The sequence below is a fragment of the Psammomys obesus genome, unplaced genomic scaffold (assembly GCF_907164565.1).
Source record: "Psammomys obesus unplaced genomic scaffold, mPsaObe1.curated_primary_1811, whole genome shotgun sequence".
NCBI classification, from domain to species: Eukaryota; Metazoa; Chordata; class Mammalia; order Rodentia; family Muridae; genus Psammomys; species Psammomys obesus.
In genome coordinates this window covers 17,332,871-17,346,939 of record NW_026585797.1, presented here as the reverse complement: position 1 = coordinate 17,346,939, position 14,069 = coordinate 17,332,871, and the positions used below count along the sequence as shown (strand labels likewise).

General features: G+C 40.9%; 1 non-coding gene across 1 annotated transcript; it reads right to left on the bottom strand.

The window, feature by feature from the left end:
- Nucleotides 1-1,010: 1,010 nt before the first annotated feature.
- LOC129670874 (small nucleolar RNA U13) lies at nucleotides 1,011-1,111 on the bottom strand. Its single transcript, XR_008719279.1, has one exon. It is a non-coding gene; the product is annotated as a small nucleolar RNA U13 (small nucleolar RNA).
- Nucleotides 1,112-14,069: the final 12,958 nt, after the last annotated feature.

Genomic DNA, 14,069 nt, shown 5'->3' with positions numbered 1-14,069 from the left:
ACAGGGGTTTTGTTGTCATCATTGGTGGTGGTTTTCTTTTTTTGTTCTTTGTTTTGTTTGTTTGTTTGCTTGTTTGACTCCTCTGGTGTTAGAATTTTCGAGGTCTAGCAGAGCTGTGCTGGGTAGCAGTGGCAGAGTCTGTTGAAGCTCTGAAGAGAGCCCTTTGGGTATAAGAGAGTCAGGGGAGAAAACTGAGCAGTAAGCCTCATTACAGAGAGTGACAACCAAGAGAATCTATCATTTTGCTTCCTGCTGTCAGTAATCTAGCTCCCATTAGCAGCAAGCCCTCATGTTAAGAGAGGAAGCTTGAGAGATCTAGCCAACCCCTAGTCCTGGGCCTATACCTCCACGTTCCATACAGCAACAAACTATCTGTAGCAGTGAGGTGCCTCTGGAGGCCAAGCAATCTGACAGCTACCAACTCAGAGGTCTCAGTCTGTACAGTAATACACAGGGGATGGGCCCCATTTCTGACCATAAAGTAAGGTCCATCACCACCAGGTACCTGCTCCATAGCTCGAGTTCTTGGCTACTTAACGCCTTGGGGTGTCAATGTCTGACCTTTCCCAGCTACAATAGCCAATCAGACTGTTGTATCTGTGATAGGGGGTCCCCTGAATTGGGATTGTTCTTTGCTATCAGGACCCCAAATAGCTTAGTCAAGCAAGGGGCCCTCCCCATGGGTAATGTGTGACTGTAGCATTCTGAGGTACAATGAGCAACAATATGAGTTTCTTCTGCAGTTGAGGCTTGCTGCTCCAGGGGTGCCATTGGGGGACCTAATTCTTCGGCTAGACTTAAGCCTTGTGAGAACTGTGGGGTTTTTGTATAGCTGGAATATTTCTTACAAGGCCTGCCTGTCTTCATTTACGGTTTCAGCTTCAGCTTTTCCACCTGGGAAATGAGGGCTGGCATTCTGGACTCCAATCATTTTTGTTTTCCTCACCTTTTTGTTTCTCCATGGTTTTGAGCTGTCCTGTCACCTCCCCCTGCCTTTTTTATTTCTTTTGTGCCAGAGGCATAATATTCTGATGTTACAACAAATTTGAGGGAGGCAGATATCACAAAATGGTATGAGTACTCTAACATGACACTTATGAACCAGGAAGAAAAGAGTCAATCACTGTTCTTGAATCCCAATATTTCCCCTCTCTCCTCTGAATATGCTCTTTCTGTTGCTGTCCTTACTTTCCCCATTTCTGCCATCTTACCTCAGAAGCCTTCATTTATTTTTAATCACTGTTAGTATGCCCATCCCCAAATTGGCCCATTATCATCATTGGCATCAGCCTACATTGGCAAATACAGCCATCATCCAATCAGTCAAATGGGGAACTAAAATTAAATATTGAAAACCAGTATTCTGATTCATAAGCATGTGTTTTATATGAATTCAGTTTTATGGAAAAATAAGGAGACTTACATACAACTTTCAGATGGAGAACAATGAAGACTTCAAGTGGACTGAAAATTTCTTCCTATTGCAATTTAGACCTTGATGACATTTCTCTTGTGACTGGGGCTCCTAATGGCTCACAAATTAGAATGCTTACTTCTGAAGGATAAGTGCAAGAGAGTAATTATGCTTTTTTATCTCCTTTAAAACCTATAAAAAATTAAAAAACGTATACTTGAAGTTATGTTTTAAGGTGAGTTTTCATATGTCAGGCTTCATTTAACAACTGAGATCTGTTTTAATTTAAAAATTTCATCTAAAATATTTTAAGGGAATAGTGGGAATATAGATGTTCCCAGAGATTTCACTCAACATGCCAGTGGAAGAGGGCAGTACTAGGTACTTCTTCATGCTATGGAAGCCCACATGGGACAGATAGACAGTCAGGGAGACATGAATTAGCATAGAAGAGGTGGGTTATTGTGGTACAGTCTTGGGCATAAAACAAGAGAGAGAGAGACTTCCCAAAAAAGATACAAGAATAGAACTTGCCCATTAAAAATGATATAAAATCTTATTTGCAAGAACTAAACAGGACTAGCAGTTAGAAAGTTTAGATAATTTCAATGAGTGAATGGAAAGCAGAAGAAAGATGGAGTTATTTCCTAAATGATACAAATTTACAAGAGTTGGGCTTGTTTCCTTTGTTTTGTCTAATTGTTTCTTTCACATTGGAAACTTTCTTGGGATGTCTGGCAAGTGTCTGCTTTCAATTACTGTTTTACAGCAAAAACCTAAAGAGCTTATGCAACCATGATTAACTACAGATGACACTCACTACAGAATAATCAGGACTGGAGTCAGTTGCTTTGGGTGAAATTCCTATATAGCAAGATATGGAAATTTCTTCTTAGATATAATTCATTGTTTTTCACAACGGAATCTCTTTTTGTTTGGGAAGTAAATACCTGGAAGATAAAAATAGAGTAAAGGCTCCTGGTGTTCAATGCACAGAATTTTGAGTCTGTGCGTGGTCATCACAGTACCCGCATCTTCTTGGGACCTACCTACTTAATGTTCCTCCACTCAATACTGCTTGGAAACAAGCCTTATTTTAAATCCTGCCTGTGGCGAGAAGCAAGACAATCACAGATGTTAGGTGGAACCAAAAGAAATGTACGGAGATTTATTTCAACTCCTATGCTGCAATTTATAGGAAGGTCATAAGTCCTTCTTATTTACTTTCTCATATTTCTTTCCCATCACATGACACAGACGAGATGGAACTGTTGGTCCTCTACAGAGTGGAATCTAACAGAGAGGAGAATGAATCAATAGAGATCACACATTTTGAACAGCAATTATATAGAGAAAAATAAATTAAAATTTGAAGATTGTTGACATGACAAAAGAAAACATGTTCAGTCTTAATATTAATGGTACCTGTCATAATTTTACCGAGCATCTGTTGTATATGAAGTCTATTAACAGGTATTAAAATGGTTGCTAACGTGACTAAACAGCTTTTATGTTCTTAAAACATGCTTAATGCTGAATCTCAGGGGGGGGTATGACCTTTCTATAAATTGTAACATAAAAGCTATCTCTATGCAAAGCAATTAGGGAAATTATACAAAATTATGTCTATAGAAGTAAAAAAACAATTCCATATTTCTTAGCAAATATATTGGTAATGGGCCACATTCTTTCCACTCAATTTCGCTTCTCCCTATTTAATGTTGTCCAAAATTTTTATAGATTACTTTTCTGTAATGATGAAGCACTTTTGTTTCTATTTTAGTATCACTGATCAGAAATGCTTTCTTATATAATAATGTGGGATAATTTATATTCTCCTTTCCTCATTCTATTTGTAGTTAAAAATAATTTGTAAAGCCTTCCCTTTCCTTCCAAACACTCTATTCATTCTCTTGTATTGCCTTTCCAAATTTATGTCAATATGCCTTTGCTATTTCTTAGTTATCATCACTTTCCTTATTAGTTTCAAAAACAATGTTATCTTTATAGTAGCCTGAAGCCTTTCTTTCAGTTAAAGTACAAAATTAGATTGATTTCCCCAGAATCTTTAAAAATAAAAAATGCAAATAACAGTACCATTATATACCTGATTCGCTGTCTTTAAAATGACTAAAGGTGTTGTGAAGCCCCTGTTTGTGCTACATGGTATACAAGATGTAAGCGATTGTTGCAATGTTGTGTAGCACTCATTTTAAGACTGTTTTATTTGTGGTTCCCTAAAGCCTCTTTCTTCTCCCAAACCTTAAGTAATAGGGAGAAGGTTAGTGTGTGTGGGGGGGGTGCAGACCTCTTTACTGCTGGCTCTTTGGGGTTGATGAGTTCTTTTAGGGCTATACCAATCTCTGTCAACAGCAAATGTAGCCAGCAGTCTCCTCCAAGCTGCTGCGCCTGGTGTCTTTCTTCATGGGTCTGCTCCAAACCGCCCCACCATCCATCTCTGGTCTCTCCACATTGCCACCCACCACAGGCCACCACCACCACACCACTTTCTTCTCTTTTGGGGCTCTCATATTTATAACCTCGAAGCCCCTCTCTGTGCTGCATGAGGTAGGCCATTAACAGCTTTCAAGGGCCATGCCCTACAGGAGACAATTCACAGCTGTGGACAAACTAGAGCCCAACTAAAATCCCACACTTGGGATTAAAACAAAAACATATTTACATAACATAATTGAGTTTACAAAAAAACCAAGGCTTCCATTACAGTGCTGAGTAGACTTTAGTTGAGGGGGGTGAATCAATAGAGATAATATATTGATCAATTGTGTTGAAACAATGTGGTATAGAAGGTAAACTGTAATGTAGATATTAATGAAGAGAAAATGTTTAGAAATAACTTATTTGAAAACACACACATGTATGCCTACATATATATCAACTGTGACATTATAAAACAGATAAAATGATTTTTCTTCTTTAACTTCACCTCAGCTATAACATTTCCTTTTCTCTGTGTCCTTTCTTGGTGTTTGTTTTTCCTGATAACCTTCTGGCCAATCTCTTCAGCATTCAAGGAAGTGTTTGTTTATTTGTTTGTTTGTTTGTTTTGTTTTTGTTTTTTAGCCCTTTATGGTGTAACAAAGAAATTGATTTATTTCTTTTGATGATCCTTTCAAAGTGAAGTGCGTCTCTGCCCCTAACTGCCCTGTGGATATATTTCTGCTGGGGCCCAGGCTCAGCTGACAGCAGCTCTTGCTTCCTCTAAAGAGTACGAGCTCTTCATGGGAAATATGAAGACTGACATCATGGTTATTTGGAAGAAAACTGGTAGGCAATAGTAATGAGTATATCGGCCCCACTCTGTCACTAGCGATGACAGCTAGTGAGTGTGTGGCCTTAGATCAAGCTCACAGAAACTCTTCTATTTAAAAATGTGGACGTTTGTACATGTTAAATAATGCCTCCCCAATGTATGTCTACTTGCTAACCCTAAAACCTATGAATATAAAGAACTTCACAAACACACTGAGGTTAAGACAATTGACACACGAAACTATTCTAGACTAAGTGACAGCATCAACACAGTCACAACTGTCCTCATGAAAGGTACCTAAAAGTAGTCAGAGCTGGAGGAGAAGGCAATGTGGTAAGGGTGCGACTCAAGGATGGGAGGAGCTGGGCACAAGCCAGGGCAGGCAGGCATACTCAAGAAGTGGAGAAAGGCAGAGTCTCCCATAAGCTCCTCCAGAAGGAGCCAGCCCTGTGGGCAGCTTGATCTCAGCCTAGAGAAATGATCTTGGACACGTGACCTACACAGCTATACCGCTGTATCCTGGTGGTTTTAAGACATTAGGTAGTTTACTTTACCAGCAAGAAGAAATTAACACAAAGTTGAATTAACTGACTTCTATGGTTGTTTCCAATTCGAACTGCCAGGTCCTAGTGATCACCTGTTTCTAAGTGGACTAGACTATAATATGTGATGAGTTGTGTTAAAAAGAACATCTGATAAAGCAGCTACTCGAGCATTGCCAGGAAGATGGAGTGCACTTGCCGGAAGGAAATTGAAGAATAGTCTGGTTTCAAGAGACGTCTTGTTTTAAAGGGCATCCTATTAAGAGAAGAACATCAGCTTCCTCTGTCTCCTCATCTGCGCCACATCTGCCTTCCCATCACTTCCTGGACTAGGCCCTCTGCCTCGATTGCCTCGTTGATATTTATCCAGAAAATGGTTTCTCACACGTGTCCAAAACACCGGTCAATACCAGTTTTCCTGCAAGCTCACCTGGCCACGGGAAATGATGGCATTCTGAAGCATGGTACTCATCCTGCCAGACGCCTCCAGCCTCCTTCTATGGAGTATTGACAAGTCTGTCTCCTCCACCCATCTTGTGTTAGTGTTTCCACGTCTGTCTCCTCCAATGGGTAGCAAGATCTTGACTGTTGCAGCTGTGGCTTACGCAGTTTGGTACCTCATGTTTGATGTTTCTCAAATTAAAACCACAGGAGACTAGAACCAGGAAACCAATGATCTCATCTAATGTATCTCTCGATGTGGAATTCTGTATAGGAAAAGTAGTGAAGGAACACAAGCTGTGAATGCCTCAGCCACTCTCTCTTCTTTCTACAGCATTATACAACACTGTAAATTTTCTCAGAATCCGCTTCCCCTGACATACCATGGACGAATAGGAAAAATTAAACATATCTTACTTTTACGATTTTTTCCAGTAAGAAGATCAAAAGTTAATTTCGGAGCCTAAAGAGATTTGTTTAAATGCCCTATGTTGCAATTTATAGGAAGATCATAATCCCTTCTGATTTACTAGCTCCACATAATTCTTTCTATTCTTTGAAATTCAGGATAAAGCACATTTCAAGAACATAAAAGCTGTTTAAGAGTGTCAAGAACAATCATTGATAAAACCTCCTTACTCCCTTGATCCAAACCAAATCCTAATTAATGAATGTGCTTCGGTGCCTGAACAAAGGCAGTTCATTCTACCCGGCTATATTAAACTGTATTCCATTTTAGATTTAATGCAGAACTGAGAGGTAAAGCAAGTTCACTCCAGAAATATCTTCCAGCAGTAAAATGCCTGGCCCTTTACTCGTTTCCTTAATCCTGAGGGCCACTTATACCAAACCTTTCATTTGGAAAGCTGAGGAAACTTAACTTTGGAACTCTCAGAAAATAAGTAGGCAATACTAAAGTGGCTGTGTGTGTGTGTGTTTGTGTGTGTGTGTTTGTGTGTGTGTTTGTGTGTTTCAGATAGACAAATCGGCCACATTCTAATAGGATATCTGTGGAAGAATCACAAAGAGAAAGAAACCAGCAGTGCCCAACGATGATAAAAGCGAGTTTTGTTTTATCAGCACTCACGCAGTCTCTCATCTTCAGTGGAAGGGCCCTGCCTTGTCTCAACCTTGTATATGAGCCTGTGAACACATGTTTGCTGTGATGGTAGAAGCTTTGCATAACAGCTGTTTAGAAGAAGCAGCAAGCAAATGTTGATCCCTTGAAAGCCTGCTGCTTCCTCTGTCCATGAGAGACTGTCTATGCTCTGCATAGATCTACTTTTTGCAAATAAATAAACCTCACAGGCCTATCCCAAGTCACTCACACATGCTGACACTGCCTTTGACTGCTGGTCTCCCAGGACACAGTCCCCAGGCAACAGTGTTTTCCACTCCTTTCTCCATGTATGGGACATGAGTCAGGACAACACAACCTCAAAGCCAAGATTTGGGATTGGCATGCTTAAGTTGCTGGTCCCAGTTCCCATTCAACAAGTCACAAATGGCATTGGTGTTTGAATATTTTTGGAGAAGGCCCAGGAAAAGAGATCATTGCTCCAAAAGAATTGGTGTCTAAAATAGTCAGGAGTGTCTAGCTCATGAAAAGGTAGTCCTAGTCAATTCAGTGTAAAACGAGGCACATGTGCTGTCTGCCAAAAACAAATGTAGTAAATGGACAATATATGTCAATAAAGATATTAAAACTCTGAATTATTCTACCATGCTTTAATGCCTTAAAAGGTGAATTTAAAGCAAGTGTTTGATCAGTATGTTTTAAAGATGGCAGGGCCCAGAATGGAATAGGAAACTTCCAGGATGGATTTCGTTCCTGGCAGAATTTCATCTAGCTGTTGGCTGCTTTTCTAGAATTAAGTGTTCCTTGCTTCTAGCCTCAAGTATTTGGATGAAGTAAATTCTAGAAAAAAAAAAAGTATTCATCTGAGCCTCCATCTTGCAGGTATAATGAGACATGTAGTTCACCAGAGCATTCACATCTGTACTTTCATAGGAGGCTCAAACTGAAGCCCAAGTAGGCCCAAGTTCTGATTTTCTCATTTGTTAAGTATGCATGGAGTAAGCAGGTTATGCTTTCTGAGCCCGCATCTCCTCATCCACAAATATGGAAATAATAGTCCTTATTGGCAATGCCAGATAAGAAGAGATGTATCATCCATTTCACCATCTGTAGACACTCCAAATCAACAGCTATTCTACGGGAAAAGCATCCTTAGTCATGCAATGGAGATATAAAATACCCTTTAGAGTATCAGAAATTCCTTGCGGGCAAGTTCTGTTATACATCATGTGTGTCCCTTTTGGAGGATGGCAGAATCTGTCTCTAATAGGCACTAAGTAGAAATTTGTTCATTTGACTTAAGTGTAGATTTTTCTCCAGAACAAAGTTGTCCTAGTTTCCCCCACACTTCTGTCCCCTGTGCTTTGTTTAGTAATTTCATGGTTACCCTTTCAGAAGGGCAGACAGATGAGGAAGGAGAGGGTGAATATCAAAGGAGAAAAACTTAGTTGCATGGGCTTGTAACACATACTTGAGAAGTTGGGGCAGGTGGGTCACAAGGTCAAGGCATGGGTGGGTTACAGTGTGAGATTAAAGCTACCCTAAACAACTTTGTGAGACCCTAAAAAAATAAAGTAAAAGAGATCAGGGTAGGAGATACAGTTCAAAGGTAGAGAGTTTGCCTAGCATGTCCAAGAGCTATTGTACCAGAGATCAAGTAGAAACATATAAAAAGGAACAAAAACAGATAAATTTAAAAGAAAGCCTGTTTCAGGAAGGCAGTCATAGTTCTCTGGTGCAGTGTGGAGAACTGAGTCATGCTTTCTCTTACCCATTTTAAAGGTAAGGGAACAAAACCTCTTGAGAATCCCAGCACACTGGAAGGTGTTACAGGATGGTGTCCAAGCTCACAGCTCACAAGAAGCTGTTTCACAAGGTTAACATTAAGACCACAAGCACATAATAAAGAAAGAAAGTGGCCAATGAATGAAACAGAAAGATGTGAGGAAAACAGCAAAGATAGATGAAAAAGCTAAGGCCAGAAGTGCTTGATCAGATGCCCAAGCACGGAGAATGTTTCAAGAACAAGAGATGTTTGGGCAGAGGACACATAATGAACAGAGGGGAGCAGTTCCATTCTGTCTTTGAAAGCGGGCATCTTTAAACTAGAAACTGTAACACAAACGAGGAGACTCTGAGTTTCAAGTAATAGAAGAAATAATGACCTTAATTTTATCTGCCCTATTTATTCAAGGTCAAGTTTTTGTATTCAAATAACCTTGTCGGGGTTCAGGAAGACCCACGCAAACCACTCAGGCACCAATCTCAGTCAGAACTGCACACCCCAAGACTGTATCCCTGGGGATACAGCCAGGACTTGGGAGCCAAACTGCAAACCCTGGGGTTCTCAGAGCCTGTGTTTTATATGGGAACAACCTCAAACAAGGTGCATTTGCAACATTAGGCTACCTAGACAAAGCAGTGTTCTGTAAACCTTTAAGTTAACTGGCTAAGTCTATCGTCATAGGAGTCTGGGGGTTTCCGTAGACTCAAGATCCTCCTGATGGGGAGCTTCCAAGCTCGAACAACAAGATGTTTTGGTTAGGGCAAGATGATGGGCTAAAACGGTGGAAATATTGTCAAGCTTAAGCCTAACATTCTCAAGTCTATGAAAGGGTCCTCACTTTGATCCAAAGGCCAGCTTTACTAATTTCTACTTTTACAGACATAGAAGAGACGTTGTGTGTCCATATGTCTCCCACAATTTCTCTCCCTGTCCCTCTCTGACAGAGATATAGGCCAGATTAGAGCAGATTAAAAGCAGATAAAGGCAGGTTTATTAGGCTAGCGCCTGGGTGGTTTCATAAGTCCCAAAGAATGGGGCTGTGGCAGTTGTACCTCGGGCTGGGATGAGGAAACTTTGTACACCTTAGGCGAGGGGTGATGACCTGTCAGCTAGGTGCTGGGATTGTGCCCATATATGGTGGGAAACTGGGCCCCTAGGTGGGCACTCTTGGGAGGGAGGCTGGAAATGTGGCGATGAGGGGTGATGACATGTGAGCCCCGTGGGCAGAGTCAAGGGAAGGAGAGCAGGCGGGCTTTCTAGTTTGCGTAGGGATGAGCCTCGGTTCCCTGCAAACAATTTCTGCATGCCGTTCTCTTATATCTCTCTTGTCCTCCAGGGAGTCACCACAGATCCAGAATCATTTCAAACTCTCTTTTCCCCTTTTCATGCTTTTTCCTCTTATTCCTGAAAATGGCTTAGGAAACATAACCCTGTCTGTAAAGGCCTAAAGTGCATCCTAGCGACCTTGTGTGACAAAACTTCCTGGGGAGGCACTGAGCGTGTGTCTACTCACCACAGATAGGGAGTTTATCGCTGGCTGAGCACAGACACCACCGAAGTCTCCAGTGTGGTGAGATAATGAGTTTTATTGGGGTCACTTATAGAAATACGGGTTAGGGATTACTACAGGACTGTGGGTTAGGTGTCAAGGCGGGAGCTGAAATGACACGAGACTGCTGCATTACGAAGCCCACCAATCCAGCATGGGTGACAGCTCACAGAAGCTGGGAACCGCTTAGCGCTTAGGCATCTCAACAGGCTGGAGAATGTCCTTTCCAAGAGACTCTGGTGCAAACCTCTTCCTGGGAGCTTCTGCAGGTTTCTGCTCCTTCCAGGCACCCAGTCTGGTCTCAAAGTCTTTACAGCTTGGCTTGTCAGAAAATGAGTCCCAGCAACTTGGCTTTGTTTTCTCCGGAAGGAAGGGAGCCTTAGTGAATTTGGTCAGTTTCAGGGACTTCCTGAAGCTGTCTTGAGTTGTTTGCCTTCATGCTTAAGGAGCATTCCTGCAAAATGAACTGTTTCAATTCTGAGGGAAATTGTGACAATTCCTACCTGTAACTTTAGGAGGGTATAATTGGTACTGTACTCCAAGCTGATGAAGTATTTTCCTAAGAGTCACAAAATCTTTTCATCTATGTAAGTAGCCATGTGAAGAAAATGAACTAGAATTTTAGTCAGGGTTTCCAATTCATATCACATGCTTTGCCATATAAAACTGATCTGGATGTTGACACTAAATAACATAACAGTAAACAGTGTCTCAATAAATAGGGGAACTCATTAGCTCTTGTTTTTTGGAGGTTTTGCTGGTAGCAGATCAGAACCAAGATCCCTCTAAAGACTTATCCCTTAAATATATGTCATAGCAAAGCACTGCAAGAAAAGACAAAAATACAAGCCTGTTTTAGGAAGAGAGCTGTTTGTCCATCAGATTGCTTTGTGCTGTATGCAACTAGGTATAATTCATATTTTAGTTATAAAAAGTTACATAAAGACAATGTTCCAAACAAGAAAGTCTTACCTTTTAGTAACAGCCCACTTGAGGGGACTCTCTGGAATTCTCTCAGAGTGGCAGGAAGCCTTTCAAAATGGAAGCCTTTCAAAATGAGTGCCGCCAATGGCATCAGGACCTCATACTAAGCTTTCTCTTGCAAAGCAGTCGCAGTGTAGACCAAGCTTCCAACACTTGACCCAAACACAAGCCATAGTAACCACCTACTCTCTACACAGCAGCCAGTTTGCCCCTCTGTCAGAGTAGAAGGTGTTGGGAAGGGACAGCCCTGCCCCTCTTCAACCCCAAGGGCAGAGACTATAATCACTTTAGAGTTATTATCTTTCAATGGAGGTAGGTTTTCCCAGACAAATAGTCTCCTTTCTTCTTTAGCAGAGTATTTCTTTCATTCTTTACCATGCAATCCTTGTACGCATCTCACATCATGTCCCTAAAGCTTGCCTGGCAGACCAGAGCCCCACGCAAAGGAAGGTGAGAGAGAGAGTTCGGTTATATTGAAAATTGACAACTCTGTTTGCTACCAACCAGATTTTCCCAGTACAGCTTCATGTTTTAAAAGTGAAGCCGCCCTCCAAATATTCCCCTCCTTACCACCATGGTCCTGGCCTTTCTTCCACAGTCTGCTGTTAAGGGCACAGTTTGATAAATCATCTCTGAAAGAACCAAGACCTGTTCTGTTTGGGTTTAGCTGTCTGTTATATACCCTTGCTTTCTCAACTGTATATCTTTGCTTTGTCCAAATTTAGTTCTTTCTATGTGCACATAATACATGTTCAGTTTATTTGCATGGTCTGTAGGATGCCCACCATTGAAAGTTTTCTGAGACTTGCTTGGTAACCGGAATCCTGTGAGTAGTGTGTGTGTGTGTGTGTGTGTGCGCGCGCTTAAAAAGAATTTCTGTTCTCTAGTGGTTGAGTACTCTATTATATAAATGTTCATTACTGCAAGTTTGTCAATTTTGTTACTCAGATATTGCATATGTTTGATTCATTGTTTAATAAGACAGTAGCTACTATCAAAGCCTTCCACTATAATGACAAGCTTGACTCTTCTGTATTACAGTTTCATCAACTTTTGCATCATATGTTTTGACATTACATTTAAAATTATAATTTATTTCTGGTGGTTTACTTTAGTTGACAACCACTGGTGCAATGGGATTTAATCTACTCCTTCCTGTGTGGCCTGATTTAATGAAAAGGTTCTAAATGTTTCACTTTTACTCATTAGGTAACTGCTTCTTTCCTCCTCCTCCTCCTCCTCCTCCTCCTCCTCCTCCTCCCCCTTCTTCTCCTCCCTTTCTTTTTTCTCCTTCCCTTTCTTCTTCCTTCTTTGAAATAGTGAGCTAATACTGGAGATGAGAATATTTTTGTCCACAGGTAAGACTTTAGACTTGATCCTTCTTGACCACAAGGAGAAAGAATCAAGATAAACTGGTTTCTAAAATCCCAGGTTCTAAGTTTGAAAGCTATCAAGTTTTACTGTAAAATAAAACCTAGGTTTCACTGTGGTCTTTGTGCTGGTTTTTGTTTTGTTTGTAGCACCAGAATAAATTAGTGGATAGGTGTTCAGTTTTAACATATCAGGGCTTGAACTACCCATAGGAGTTCAGGGGAACTATGAAGCAGTTATAACACGGCCAAGGTTAAAGAAGAACAGAAGAATCATGAACTTTAAAAGCCCAGCATGCTCTTCTGTAGTGGCTGCTGGCGACAACAATCAGAGCAGGGACTTGAAGGTTTGGACAGCATGTTGGGTTCTAGCAAGAACAGCTCCAGCCACAGCGTGAAAGAAGTCTAGAATATGAAAAACAGTGAGAATACCAAGTTATTAAACTCACTCAACTGAAATGGAATAGAATTCAGGAAATGGCACAGGAAATGAATAGGGTGGTTACATTTTGAGATTCATTTTAAGATAGATTTCCAATTTGGGCAAGGGAAATGTTGGGCTGAGAAGAGAGAAAAAAAACCCTCTAATTTGCAAGAATAACTGAGTTCATACCATTAGCCAGCCAAATCTCACACATACTGAGATTTGCTTTTGTTCTTTTCCTTTTCCTTTGTACATACACACTCTATTTAGCTTAGGCTCTGACAAATTTCAAAGACATTAGGCTTAGTACACTGTTTCTGGTAAGAAGAAAAAAAATCACTTTTTTTTGGTACTTAAATTTCTAGACCTAGTTAACTTCAAGTACCAAGCAGTAGAAGTTGAAGAACATTTAATAAATCATGCCCTGGGTCTGAGAGTAGCTTACTACCAACTGAAGATCCTGTAACTTACCCACTGCAGCACTCACTGTCTCATTAATATTCACAATATCTGCTACAAATCTCTGCTTTCTTAAGGAGAAGAGAATATAGACTGTCATGCTCAGCTCCATTTTTGCTCAGCCGTCTCCATCCCTATCCTCTAGCAGCACATTTTAAGGTGGCTGAAAACCTGGAGATCTTATGTCATTTCTCAGGTTTCCTGACAGCACTTTTTTTAAATTTTTTTTTAATTTTTAAACTTTTATTAGTTACACTTTTTTCACTTTGTATCCCCCCCATAAACCCCTCCCTCCTCCCTTCTTAATCCCATCTTCCCTCCCCTTTCTTCATGCATGCCTCTCCCCAAGTCTATCTTAGTCTATCAAATCTCATCAGGAGTGGCTGCATTGTCATCTTCTTTGGCCTGGAAAGGCTGCTCCCCATCAGGGGAGGTGATCAAAGAGTAAGCCAATCAGTTTATGTCAGAGGCAGTCCCTGTTCCCATTACTATGTAACCCACTTGGACACTGAACTGCCATGGGCTACATCTGTGCAGGGGTTCTAGGTTATCTCCATGCATGGTACTTGGTTGGAGTATGTGTTCAAATTTTCTGGTTCTGTTGCTCTCCTTGTGGAGTTCCTTTCCTCTCCAGATCTTACTATTTCCCACTTCTTATATAAGATTCCGTGCACACTGCCCAACAGTTGGCCATAAGTCTCAGCATCTGCTTTGATAGTCTACAGCGTAGAGCCTTTCAGAGGCCTTC